General features: G+C 36.0%; 1 protein-coding gene across 1 annotated transcript in view; it reads left to right on the top strand.

The window, feature by feature from the left end:
* Positions 1 to 15,007, top strand: part of LOC149790465 (BDNF/NT-3 growth factors receptor-like) — a 135,945-nt gene that overhangs the window by 63,328 nt on the left and 57,610 nt on the right. The window lies entirely within an intron of this gene.

The raw sequence follows: 15,007 nt of genomic DNA, 5'->3' as shown, positions 1-15,007 counted from the left end.
AAGTCCATATAACCTATGTTTTGGAGAATTAATCTCAATAGAAGTTGGGTTGTTAAACTGTTAGTTGTAAGTTGTGCTGTTTGGAGCTATGTCTAATTACTTGGTTTCAAAAGATTTAATTATGTATTTTTTCTGGAAAATGCGTGTGCTCATGTAATATTGTGAAACAAGGACAGATTTTTTAAAACATTTATTCAGCAATCAAAAACATGAGTGATACTTCTTTTTTCTACAAGGAACTGTAGACTTCAACACTACAGCTTGTAGCATACGTCATCGTCATCCATCTTGGATTCTTCGTCGGGATTCGAATATGAAATCAGGAGAACATGTTGTTATTAGGACGACTAAATTTTATTCTCCGATTATTTTTGGATCATTTTTGGATTTGATTCTATAAACCGTAAGTTAATTTTTTTTTATTTTACAGAAGTTTTCCAAGGAAATAAATTATTATATTTTTAAAGCTTGTTGTTTTCACTCTTTCTTGTGTTACTGTTTATTCGAGCCTAAACAAGTGACATAAGACAGTAATATTAACATTGTACAGTAATAGTGATATTGAACAGTAACAGCCGTAATTTAGTAGCAGTGTCAGTAAAAGCAGAAGAAGAATTAGAAGGGAAAGTACAATTAGTAGGAAAAGCAGAATTAGTAGTAGTATAAACATCAGAAAATTAGAAGGATCAGAATGGCATGCTGTTTTTTTTTTTTCACACGTTTTGTGTGAGGAAATTTTACAACCATTACTCTCTCTGAGATAGTAATAACGGAGTCAGAACATGATTGATGCCAAAACTTAATTTTTATTCAGGTAAACACATACTTTCTGGTTATTAAGTGCAACATTATGCCTCTTAGAGCGGAAACACGTTCTGGTAATTTCTATCTCATATCTTTTAAATGCATTCACCAGGAAATCTGATCGAGTATCTCTGTCTATAATTAGACTGCTGGCACACGTATAAACCGAGAAAGACTTACGGTTCTCCACCGTCGAAATCAATCAATCTCAGAAAAGCAAACGTTGTTGAGTTTTTTTTGGTCTTTTGTATTTATTTCTTCATTGTTTTTGTTTAAGAAGAAAATTAAAACTTACAACTGGGCTTGTATCAGGGTTGAAATTTTCCATACATTTGGCAAGATTTGTGACTGAGACATCATGTCTTGAGTAATGAAAGATAATTTCAAATGCGCACAGTTAATCCATTGCATATAAATGATATTTGCAGTTGCCTCATTTAACTGTTGCAAATTCGCTTCTCTTTGGCGGGGCACTCATTTTTCCGAATATTGTCTTTGCTGCAAACCTCGAACTTAAAGACTTTATGAGCATCGTCCTTCCACAGATATAGTACGTACTTGTTTTAATCCGCGAATTTAGATACCCACGAAAAGGTCGGTTCTAGCAAGAGCCACGAAAATTTATACTATGAAAATAAATTAATTCACAGTTCACAATTGTACTCCCTGATAAGTTCCTCATTAAAGAGAATCTATCTTTATATCTCTCCATCACCGACAGGTTTACTGGGGAAAAATACACATACATAAGAAAAATACGTGTACGTCTAATGTCAGGATGTATTACTTGTGTTCGTAGTTAATTTTGTTAATTAAGTGTGCAACGTTTCCACATGACAATATAGAAAAACGATGCTTTTGTTTGGTTTTTGTTTGCCCCCAGTGACTGCATTTTTTCATAAATGGCAAAACTAGGTATGTTAATATGTCGTCTGCAAAACGGTGTGACCTTGACTGAACGTCATTAATCTGTAAACCAGATACCTACAGATTAGTCACGAGAGTTAGACGTCTTCTGCGGTAAATGATAAAAATTGCCCCTACTTCTGCGGTAAATGAGATATATTACCAATACTTATGGGATAAATGAGATATATTACCAATACCTATGGGGTAAATGAGATATATTACCAATACCTATGGGGTAAATGAGATATATTACCAATACCTATGGGGTAAATGAGATATATTACCAATACCTATGGGGTAAATGAGATATATTAACCCTTCAGACTGCTTGGTTTTTCTTCCTGTCTCTTTACCAAAGCATTGACAAAATCGTGGATTTATCATTAATAATGATTAGTCCTTAACTGTATAATTTATTTTTCAATAGAATTATTTCTGTCAGTTATTCATTTTACATCTCCTACTTACTTTTCAATATATATATATATATATATATATATATATATATATATATATATATATATATATATATATAGTTACTGTTTCAACTCAAGATACGAAAACATGCTTAACTTATCTGATCTATTCGTTCAGGTTTCATTGTCTTCCGTTCCTTCATTTCTTTCCTTCCAATCCTTCTAATATAATTAAGTTCGTTTCAGCGTCTGTTTCTACTTATTAAAGGAAAATAAAACCAAACTGATGGATTGTTGTGGGCTTAATGAAGTTTTTCAGCACAGGACAGGCCTTACATGGCGGGCAGTAAAACTGGTGGAAGAATGTCCGGTCAAATTCCGGGAAAAAACACCGACCCACCGGAAGCAAGTGGCACGCTTTCCCACATACTCAGATAGACCTATCCCGAGCCTCGAACTCATGCGGACACAGGTGAATTGGTAGCGAGTGCTTTGTACCAATCAGCCATTCATTCATTCGTTTATTCGTTCGGCATGTTTGTGTGTATGCTGTTTGTGATGCTAACTTTAGGTGTCCAATGACACAAAGAACATAAGTTCAAACAAAATTTGATAGAAGGAGGTATGGGCTTTATCAGAAAATATAGCGATGACGTTGCACATTACATCCAGACTTGCCTCTGGTACAATAAATATATATTATAACACCTTTATCTTTATAACGTTCGTTGGTTATTAGTAAAAATTCACACAATGAAACTGAGGAAGAAGTGTGATCCTGCTTTTGGTAGATCCATGCGACAATATGGCGTTGTTTCGATTATCAGCAAATATGTCCTAATTTAATATTACAATGAAAGCAAAGACAAAACCTAAAGAAATATAATTTTATATAGAGCCCGAAATTGCAACGACTTTCTGTCACTTACTATGTCCGCGAGCAGCATTATATTTTGTTTGTTTTCGTACAGTAAGAACCACTGATAAGTAACAAATTAAGGAAACACAATGGATTCCGTTTTTACCCAGGTGGGTCTTTCAAACACATGACTATGTCATTGCTTTCATCCTTTTGTCTACTAGTGCCAGGAAGCAGAATGAAAATTTGTATGAAATTCAGTTAGTATTTTGCATGAAAAGAGCTGTGATGCAGGCTGTACTCAGCAATTGATGGCTTGATCTAATTTCCGTTAAGGGCTGCCTGCTAAAGAACCAAGTATTTCAAGTTTTTAATCATTTGTTTCATTTTTGTGGGGAGGTGGGTGTGCTGGGCCTGGTATTTTCTTTTTATCCACTTCTCATCATCTTTCTCCGCACTATTATTGAATACGCGCTTAGCACTAAGCTGCGCATGCTTGATATCATCAATACTTTTTACAAAATATGCATGTAACGTACTTTATATCGTTTATGCGCATGGCTGAACTGTAAATTGTCATTTTTCAAGATAACTTAGTTAATGGTGAATCTCGTTATCTTCTGAACATATGGGTTTATATCCACTAAGTGTCTGAGAAATCAGCAAATAAAATCAGAGCATTCAGACTGCCTCAAATAGAGTGAGGGCTTTCTAATTTAATGGCCTGAAATTGCGATCTCAAATATTTGACTAGAATATAATGTGTAAGTCCTTATGACACAATACGGCCATACGTCTTTCCGCGTGGCGTGTTAAAAACAGCGACGACACATTTACGATTGAAATTGATAAAAAGATTTTGACTGTCCTAATTTGGAAGAAATTATCTTGTAAGTGTCACAATGTCCATAATACCGTCAAGATTGTCACGCGAGTTCCTCGGGATGCACTCTCTGAACTGGTCGTGTTGGCATCCTTAATGTCGATGCTTTACGTAGCAAGAGAATGCAGTGAGTACAGGCCTCGAGGTACTAATTCATCCCCCATTGTAAACCAATGGAAAACACAGTGATATTAAAAATTCAATAACTTTGAGTTTCTATACGCTCATGATCAAACCTATATTTTTGTTATAGACCCGTCCTTAATGCAAGCTTCTATGCTGAGAAATCTATACGAACCACCTAATTTTGTTATCTACATGCGTTCCAGAAATGTGTTTTCAATTCCACGCCTAAAGAATTAGGTACTGTTATCAGTAATTATTGTTCCAAAGTCAAGTCTAGACAAGGTACTGAAATTCCATCACTCAAACATGGTCTCTACTTTTTCAGTAACAAATAGCATAAGCTTTCGAAAGAGTCTTGTTACTTTTTCATTATCAATCAAGCATGGCCCTCAACACAAATATACTCTGTTTTATGCTTACCCATTTCAAGACTTGTTTTCAATTTTCTATCTAAAATTAGTATCGTTCGGACACGATTACAAACCAAATCGGTAATTTTCACGTGACTAGAGACAGAGTGCTATGATTAAGAACTGCCGTCAGAACATTGACAGCGACACACGTTCCAAATTTAATTAAAATAACTTCATAGTTAGCTTTTGATATTTGCATACGCTGAACTGTATTATATGAGCAAAAATGATAAATCATAGGCAATTTTCTTCGTAAAGGCAATATTGTGTCAAGCTGACATTCGTTACGGATTTTTCACTAGATCTGAAAGTGACGCAAGAAGAAATAGTTATGGATATTTTGAAGTAAATTAAAGAGAGCTGTTGTATATTTATCAAGAAAATAATACTGAAAGAATGTTTTAATTAATTTTAGAAAACCACTCGACCATTTCTTTCACTGAGTGGTTTTGATTTAAATAATAATGTTTAGGCACAAATTCATATATCAATTAAAACGTTTAACAAACACCAATGTTACAAATTCTAAAATGTAAGTAATACCTCCATCTCAAACTTAAGATTTTTAAGAGGATTATTTTTGCAACTCCAAGATTGAGGAAATAGTCATACGGTGGCTAGTAAAGTTATATAAACATCTTTTTAATTACAGCATGTACTGTGTAAAATCGATTGTATGCTTTCCAAATTTGCAATTCTCACATGCGAATTTGCCTCCTACCATGCTTTCTTACACACCAAACTATGCTTCCTTACACACAAAAAAGTGCTTTCTAACACACTAAGATATACACTTGCACACCAGATTTCTTTCTTACACGCTAAATATCCTATCTTACACACCAAGATGTGCTCTTAGACACCAGATTTCTTTCTTAAACGTTAACAATATTTCGTACACGTTAAATATGCTTTTTACACGCAAGAATATGCTTTCTTACACACCAATATATGCTTACACTTCATTATATGCTTGGGTGTTTTATTCAAAGCGTATGGATATATTTCAGAATCTAGAATTATTATTTGGTGAGGTATTTCTTTATAACCACGGTTTCCATGGTGATGTAAACAACCGTATGGTCATTACGGCGACATTGTATTGGATTAATAGTTTACTTTGGATCCCTCGTGGGATTAAAACAGATTCACTAAAGAAATAACAATTTCCGGACAAAAATACAGTAGTGTCTATACATTGTGTGATTAACCGAACACAAATTCGTTAATTATAATAATGAAAATCTGGCTTTATCTCGTGAGCTCGGCTGACTGACTTTTCTTGAGGTGATGTCTATTCTGCTTGAGAATATCACGTGATACCTTGATTGACTCTTGCACCGCAGCACGAATTTGACCGGTTTTTAGGTAGTTATGCAAGAATGCCCCATTGAAGAGTATAGAGCAAGATTTCTTCCAAGCCTTAACTCTGTTCCCATTTCACGATAAACTTTCGCTTGAAAAAAAAAATCGTCCATTTCTCTGACGTTGCATGTTCAAAAACTGCTTGATTTTCTATATTCTTTATACTTTGTCTTACATAAATGTGTTATGTTAAGAACTCACAACGCAAGTGGTACCTTTTACCCACGTTTGCCTTGCTAGCTTTAAATATAATAAATCTAAATACAAGAGTTGGCGACTGACATCTCGTGAAGTCACTGGTTGACTTTGGTTATGACATATTAATGTTGTTTGCAATGCGATGTAAATGCATATTTAACTACACGGAATGGTATATATTAATTTCTTCAATTGCTGCCATCTGTTATGCAAATAGGTGTGTCTGTCTGTCTGTCTGTCTGTCTGTTTTGAGTTATTGTAAACTATTTGCCTCTTTTAAAAGGAGTCGTATACTTTTCCTTTTCTAGAGACTTAAAGTCGAAATCAGCCTATTGATTTGGAAATCTTCGGTATTTTCCAATACTCAACTCTATTCCGATTCCATGACAAACTTCCGGTTGACAAAACGTTGTCAAAGCGTATATTAAGGAATATGTGTTGAGTATTGGAAAATACCGAAGATTTCAAAATCAATAGGCTGATTTCGACTTCAAGTCTCTGGAAAAGGAAAAGTATATATGTTGATGTAAATGCTGTCGTAAGAGTTCACTTAGAGAACTTTTCCAACCAGAAATATCCTAACGTCAATGATTTTTCTCACTATGAGGCACAAAACCTCTGCAAAAGAAGCTACACTACGTTGCTTGGAATATACTTTGACTTTCATCAAATAATAATATTATAGAGGGGAAACCCACTGTGATGAACGTGTGGTTCTCGTGACTGACTGGCATTGTGACACTATCTAGATGTTTCGCAATTTCAGACGCGAATATTTTCAGTTTTAGCAAAGAAAACTATATTACATCGCACGACATTGATGTTGCCTTGAAATTTTCACCATTTAAAAAATTTAGTAGCAAAAGTAGCATATGCTATGGGCCCCGCACTTTCAAGGGCCCCGCACTTTCAAGGGCCCCGAGCTAAATGCTTTCAAGTTATCAAATACTATTACTGAAATGTCAGACATATTTGTCGTATTATGTATAGCAAATGAAAAAAATACAATTACTTTACTATGCAAGTTTAAAATGTATGTGTTTTAATATTTATGTGTTGTTGTTTTTTTTTTTAAATTTAGAGACCCTTTATAACATATGCTACAGGCCCCACACTAGCTTAATCCGGCACTGTTATTACGTAACTAGTGTTACGGAATTCCTTTTATAACGAATACATATTGAAATAGGCCTAACTGACTCTATCTTTTTCAACGCTGAAATATGATTTCATTTCACAGCTAACTTCGGTTGCCGAATGTTTTTCCGTTTTTCTCAATGAAGAATATTTCCACCTTGGTAGGATATTACCATTGCCACAAACGCTGCCAATCTGGTGGTACAATTTCACCTTTAGAAAACCGAACTTCACCTCACTCAATTAAGATTACATTTTCTGCTATCTTTCTTCTTAAGTGGATTTCTGTGTCTGTACTTAGGATTTTTAACGTAGCTTTAACAATTTTTTAGTCATATCGCTACGATGTCTGCTGTGTGGCAGTTTTAGTTATATCTAGCACTGAGGCATCATGCCACAGACCTGTAGCATGATGTCCCACCCAGTCACATTATCCTGACACCAGGCCGACCAGTCCTAACACTGTTTTTGTAAGTCTTTGGTATGACTCGGCCGGGATTCGAACCCACGACCTATCGCTTCCGAGACGGACGCTCTAACCATTAGGCCACCTGAGCGGTCTTAAACACTACCACCTTTAGAATACCGAAGGCTTTGATAACTTCACCTCACTCAGTTAAGACTAAATTTTCTGCTATTTTTCGTCTTGAACGGCTTTCGCGCTGAATGTTCTTTGTAGTACCCCGGAAAAGAAGTCAGGAATTCGTGACTTGAAATGACCTGGAACAAGATCGATGATGTTAAAGAGTAGCATCCGAGCATACATCAAAGTTGAGCAATGTCGTCACGCTGAAGCGCATCTGTTTTTCCTTACTTAGTCGGGTTTCGGTACAATTCATGATTTAATTTCAATCTGGGATTAGGAAGGGAAGATAGTAGCTAGTCATAGTGCTCATAAACGCATTAATGCAAGGAGACAATTGGTTACATCTCAATTGATGCACCGGTCAGAAGAGCTATGTGGCTGTGATGTATTCTGAAAGAGTATAGGCTGTGAAGAACATACATTTTTTTGCAGCATACGTCACAGGGGCTCTTATTGTTGCTTACAGTTGAGCTGTTGTCATGCATGTACTGTATAATAACTACAAGGGAGGAAACTTGTCTTCTTGCACGCGCGACCTATTTAAGAATAAACGCTGATATTTCAAAATACGTTTTGCGTAGCTTAATAAATTTGGTACCGATATTTAGCTCAGGCATTCGACTGTGTATTCCTATCAAAAGTTTGACTTAATATCATACATTTTAGGAATGCCAAATTAACTTCCACGCTACTGCTCGACATGGCCGTGATCGCGCCCGCTTAATATGCAAGTGAGATCCCGCTGAATGAAATACTGTCCTCTCATTGGTTAAAAGAAAATGACGTCCTGTATTTATTTATAACTTATTTTCAGTTGGCCAATGAGAAGGTAGTATTCCATTCAGCGCATTGTTCTTTGACAGATCATTATAGAGCACACGGTACTAATGGGATGGAAAAATGGGAACCAGCCTGGAAATGGGTGAACCTAAAAAAGAGTAGATATGGGTTAGACTGACCAGGATTGGTAAATTATATGTTATGTTGTTGGAAAAAGAATCTTTTGAGAGCTTATCCTAGTGAGAGAAAAAAATAGAGACATTGTTGTATTGATGGAATTTCAGTCCTTTAACAGTCTTGAGTTTGGAACACTCATTACTAAAATTAGCACCTGACTCTTTGGTGCGGAATTGAAAGCACATGTTGCAAACACATGCAGGTCCAGAAAATGCCGCGGCTCATATCCTTTCTTTTACACAGAAGCTGTTATCCAGGTTTCATCTATACTGATAAATATAGGTTTGATCATGAGCACTCAAAAATTTTAAGTTATTGAATTTTTAATATCATGGTGTGTGCATGGATTTACTATGGGAACTGAATTAGCACCGTGAGTCCTGTAAGCAACGATATCAGCCCTGTGGCATACGTTAGGTGAATCTGTATTATACTGGTGTAAGCGTTACAATAAAGTATATACTATTGTATATATGTGATATTGGTAAACACGTTGTACTGAAGCATACACTATGGTAAATACGTTACATTGGTAAACGCGTTATAATATAGCACACACTGTTGTAATTCTGTGTTAATGGTAAACGCGTTATAATATAACACACACTGTTGTAATTCTATGTTATTGGTAAACGCGTTATAATGTAGCACACGCTGTTGTAATTCTGTGTTATTGGTAAACGCGTTATAATATAGTACACACTGAGGCAATTATGTATTATTGGTAAACGCGTTATAATATAGCACACACTGTTATAATTAATGGTTACTGCATTTGTATGGGAAAATATGAACGAGTTTTGGGATGGAATACTGCACGAACTTGTGAGTGCAGTATATCCTTCCGACAAAATGAGTTCATATTTTCTCATACAAATGCAGTAACCTTTTTATTATATGCTCATTTTTTTATTCTACCAAAGGTTTAATTATATAAACAAAATGCACTACAAGAAACAACGTAAATGAATGAATGCCGTATTCCAAACTAAATACACAAGCGCAGATTTGTCAATGACATCATTATTAATGCGCACATAACTCCGCCCAGATAAGTTTGAACTTAGTCGCGCTCTCAACATAACTTTCGAAAGAAAATGGCGTGTCTAGTTAAAATTGAAATTTGCAGTCATATTGTGAATGAATGCGCATTGCAACAACTTTTCCATTTGATCTGGAATGAATATATTTTGGTATTTTGTTTCGATTCGACGAAAGTTTGTGATTTTGGACTGGATTCATCTGTGCAAATTATACCTGAAATGCATCGGATTGACGTGGCGCGGGAGAAGCGTGTTTACGTCTGCAAATGTGTTTCTGTTTCTGTCATTGAATGTTTGAAATCATAACGTGGACAAAATATGAAGTCTTTCAATTGCAATTATCAAAACGACGCTATTGAATTTAATGCTTATTTCATTTTGAGTGCAGTAAGGAGGATGCAATTGCACTTATCATCGAAATTACAGCACAATTTCGAAATGTGTAATCCAGATTGAAAACCTATGACATGGCTCATGTAATTCGGATTTGCAGAATTAAGAAAAAACCTTTTGAGGCAATTCAGGATGTAAAACTGTATGTATATTTTATTTTGCCATTCTTATCACCAGCTAAAGAAGAGAGTATATGCCTTGTCACTTGTATGTTATTTGTAAGGACCTAATCTTCCGTCTTTTATATAATGTAGCTAGCCTAAATCCGTAACATTGTATCAACGCGGAATGTGCCAAAACAGCTGGGTTTTTTTGCAGTCCACGAAACATGTTTTATTTCATTCAGAAACAAATTTAAACAACCACAACGTAAAGAGCCTTTACGCGAGTGTATATGATTAATTTACAAATCAAAAGTGCTGGCGTCTGCGTCCATTGTTTGTTTACAATAGAAAGTAGTTCCTTTATTCACGTGAATGCTATATGTGTATTGTCGCGCGCATTCAGTATCGGGGAATACTGAACGATTCTGACATTGTAAAGTTAACGGGGGAAAAAATGAGCATATAATAATTCTGCGTTATTGGTAAACGCGTTATAATATAGCACACACTGTTGTAATTCTGTATTATTGGTAAACGCGTTATAATATAGCACACACTGTTGTAATTCTGTGTTATTGGTAAACGCGTTATAATATAGCACACACTGTTGTAATTCTATGTTATTGGTAAACACGTTATAATGTAGCACACACAGTTGTAATTCTGTGTTATTGGTAAACGCGATATAATAAAGTCCGACTTCCGATCTGTGCTCCTGTCAAGCTGCGCCTGCAACTAATTTATTGAGTAAAATATGGCCATTATTTGAAAATAATTTTCGGCTGGTACACGATAGAGAAGCTTGATTCAAGCGTTATCATAAAATGTCGAGCTGCGCACTCTGTTAAAAGAATACACGTCCATTCGAGGCTCTCAAGACTTATGTATATTAGTGGACCAGTTTGTATTAAACACAATGGGCAATACTGTATGGAATACTTTGAATATTCCTTCCAACGAGAGACTAATATATTTGTTATAGGTACCATATTTTCTTTGTCCCCTGCGGTTTGCTGGTGATAATTTGACCGTGATATAACCGTGATGCAACCGTGATATAACCGCATTTTATAAATAATTTGAATTCGGCAATTTAAATCTTTTCTTTTGCTCTAACATTGGTCGACATCTTTCTTTTGTGACAGGTATTGGTATTGTGGTCCGCACTTCGTCGAGTTCATTATAATGGCATAAGACATGTTGAGCCGCTACTGTTAAAATAGCTGCACTGACTGGTTAAAGAGCCTCGGTATCTAAACAAGCACTGAATACTATATATGTGTATGGAATGTGCGCTGTATCATTGATATACCACGAAATATATCAATTTTTAATTAAAAGGAAACGAGGCTTGCCGAGTTTCCTTTCAATGAAATATTTATGAAACGAATGGTAAATCAAAGATACAGAGTACATACTATACATATATTGTATTTATATCACAGAAAAATATAAATATTTGCATTTCAAACACAGTTAAGATTTACTGGACGCAACTGTGTATCCAGGGAATCAATGAAATGTATGAAGTCGGCAAAGTCCTTTCTAGTGTGTCAACCACAAAATGTAGTTCTTTACCTTTTGCTAGTAATCTCAATCTCCTTTGCAAATTTTAAGTTGCTTCATTTATTTTCTGAACTTCTACTTTCATTCATATTGGCTAAATCGATATAAGACACGGTTATGGTTTCAACATGAAAAATGGTTTAAAATGAAGAAAGTACAGCACTACCACCAGCATAGCTAAGTGCTTAAACAGTGAACGCGCTGCATATTCATACCGAGTGGAGAATAGACACTAAGTGAAATGAGGAACCAGCAAGAGAGAATACAAACATTTTAATGTATTGCGGTGGATCAAAGTCATATTATGATTTAATTAACGTTAATATCGAACATACAGGCGTTTCTATCATCCATTTCAATCGCTCGCATTCCGTTGGTTTGTGTGACTATATGTTGCCATTATTGATAGATTCAGGGACATCATCGCATAACAATGGCCAAAATCAGCCACATTAGATTTCTCACAGATTTTCGCTTGTATCCATCTACGATGGTCGAGGTCGATCGATCGAGAGAGAGAGAGAGAGAGATATGTGGTGGTGTGGTTGTGAAAACTTACCATGAAGGCATTTATTCATAGCCAATCTTCATGTTCTTTGTTCGATTAGTCTGCTGCCGTACCAACTAACTCACACAGAGAGAGAACGGCTGGAGGAGGCAACGCGGTCTTCTGACAGTGTAAATATTGATTGTAATATTAGATAATTTGTTTTCAGACACTTTGAATAGCTTTCTTAAAATAAGAAGAAAAAATATAAACAAACAAAACATTAGATTACAGCAGGAGTGTTTCACACTAATCAAGAATGTAAGGTAATCTTGAGATGTAATTGCAAGTTTGTATCATGTGTATTGCGAACACTGTATTAAAATCCTATGGAACGTGTTCACCTAACTGTTACGAAGTCCCAGGTTCTTGTAGGTTACTTGGTACAAGTTCAGATTTCTTTTTGTCTCTCACTCCACAGACTTGCCCGTATTTTCTGCATTATGCCTAAGAGAGAGAGAGAGAGAGAGAGAGAGAGAGAGAGAGAGAGAGAGAGAGTCGGAGGGGGGGGGAGGAGGTTATTTCGATTAAATTGTGTCCCATGTTTAATTCATTTAGCAGACATCGAATATTAATCGTTTTGTCATTATTTTATAACATCGCTAATGATTAATCTGTAGAAATTCATCACAGATTAAATTATAGAAACGATGGCCTACCGTAGAGCCATATCCTAATGTTGAAACAATATTTCGAAAAGTGTATTAATCCGTATTGGGCAGATTGCAATTTGATAAACAAATAGTAATGCTATATCAAATTGATTTATTTCAAAACTTTAAAATCCATGTTATTATTATTATTATTATTATTAATATTTATATTTGTTATTTTATATATATATATATATATATATATATATATATATATATATATATATATATATATATATATATATATATATATATATATATGTGTGTGTGTGTGTGTGTGTGTGTGTGTTCCTTATCACGAGGACGTAAACCGTAAAGAGCAGAGGTACTACCTGCTTGTTACGGGATTACGGGATCATATTCTATCAACACTATATACACCTGTTTAGTTAGTAGGAACATCACGTGGTCAGTTTCGTCTATGTTACTACTGAAAAATGGACCGCTCCGGTGTCCTAGTTAGAGCGTCCGCCTCGGATGCGGGAGGTCGTGGGTTCGATCCCCGGCAAAGTCCTACCAAAGACTTACAAAAATGGTACTAACAACTGCCTCGCTTGGCGCTCAGCATTAAGAGGTTAGTGTTAGGACTGGTCGGTCTGGTGTCAGGATAATGGAACTGGGTGGGACATCATGCTACATGTCTGCGGCATGTTGCCCCAGTGCTAGACATCACTATAAACTGTCACACTGCAGACATCTGAGCGATATGACTGAAAAATTGTTAAAGCTACGTTAAAACTCCAAATCATACAAACACACTGTGGCGAAATATGCAGGTTCTTACTTGGCGTCCTTCTGCAGCAAAATTCTTCCGTATGAGCCAAAGTAGGTCCAAAATAGGTATCAAAGGCGGCTAATATTTTCAGAGGTTTCTTTCTCGACTTGACCGAAAATGCCATAGGGTGTTCACAGGGCCGTAGAGCGATCACGGGCCCTGGGTTAAGAAACACCTGGGCCTCTCCTAGTTCTTGCTCAAACTATTTTTTTCTTATATATCTCTGGCTGCTCCACCCCCACCCCCATTGTCGGCCCTGGGTGTTCATACTGCTGATAAACTGAAATACTGAAATAATGTATAACCCAGTCACACAGTGTATTAGGTTGGGTCAAATATGTCTATGTCACAATCGCTTTGATGTTTTTTATGGAAGTGTTTGCACATGTATGCACATGACGTCGTTTGGAAATCTACGTGCGTGCATGCATTTGGTCTAGTGTAGTGTTTCTGACGCGTGTTTCGGATCATTTGCGTTAAGGCTCATCTCGGTCACTCTTGTTGTTTAGAGTTAGAATAAAGTACGTTCTGAGCTAGAGGTAAACTTTTAAGCACGAGGTGGTTTTAATTTTTGTCTCGCGCATTCCGCATTTGATACCGCATATGTGCGTGTCCTGGACACCTATACACAGACACAGATATTGCATATAAAAAGTGAATATTAAACGAATATATAAATTAATAATGTACAAGATGCTATCATAACTTACACATAATTTGCATTTTAATGCCGGATCGTTGGGATCTCGAGATTTTCGACACCCACCCACCCCCGCTAAAAAAAGACGTGCACACGCATGTACAGTCACTTGTCACTTTATATTTGACCATCGTTTTATTCTTGCACACGTTTATTGGGCATCATGCACACTTAGAGTAAAAAGGCACATAGCCCTTTGACTGGGTGCCCGTTCGAGGAAGGTCAGAGACCTTTAAGAATTTTGGAAACGCCCCACCACCACCACCAACGCTTTATCTGATCCGGCCATGCTACATTCTTGGAAGAAGTGGCTGTCGCATTAGACAAATATAACATAAAAGTCCGCTAGAGAAAATTGCGCGAAGATATGTGTTCACTTGTAGCTTTGTTAAATAAAACATTACCAATTGCAAAACAGACAAAACTGTATTTGCCTCTGTACAGTTATAATAATGTACTTACTTTTTATTCATTCGTCACGAAAGAACGCGAGAGAGCTCTGTTGCAATATCCGGAAATATCTTTTAAATGTCATCTACGTTTGCGTAATGAAGATGTTTACCGCATCTCTAA

This window comes from Sinohyriopsis cumingii, chromosome 10, assembly GCF_028554795.1.
Source record: "Sinohyriopsis cumingii isolate HCF-2022 chromosome 10, ASM2855479v2, whole genome shotgun sequence".
Classification (NCBI taxonomy): domain Eukaryota; kingdom Metazoa; phylum Mollusca; class Bivalvia; order Unionida; family Unionidae; genus Sinohyriopsis; species Sinohyriopsis cumingii.
This window is presented reverse-complemented; position numbering and strand designations above follow the sequence as displayed.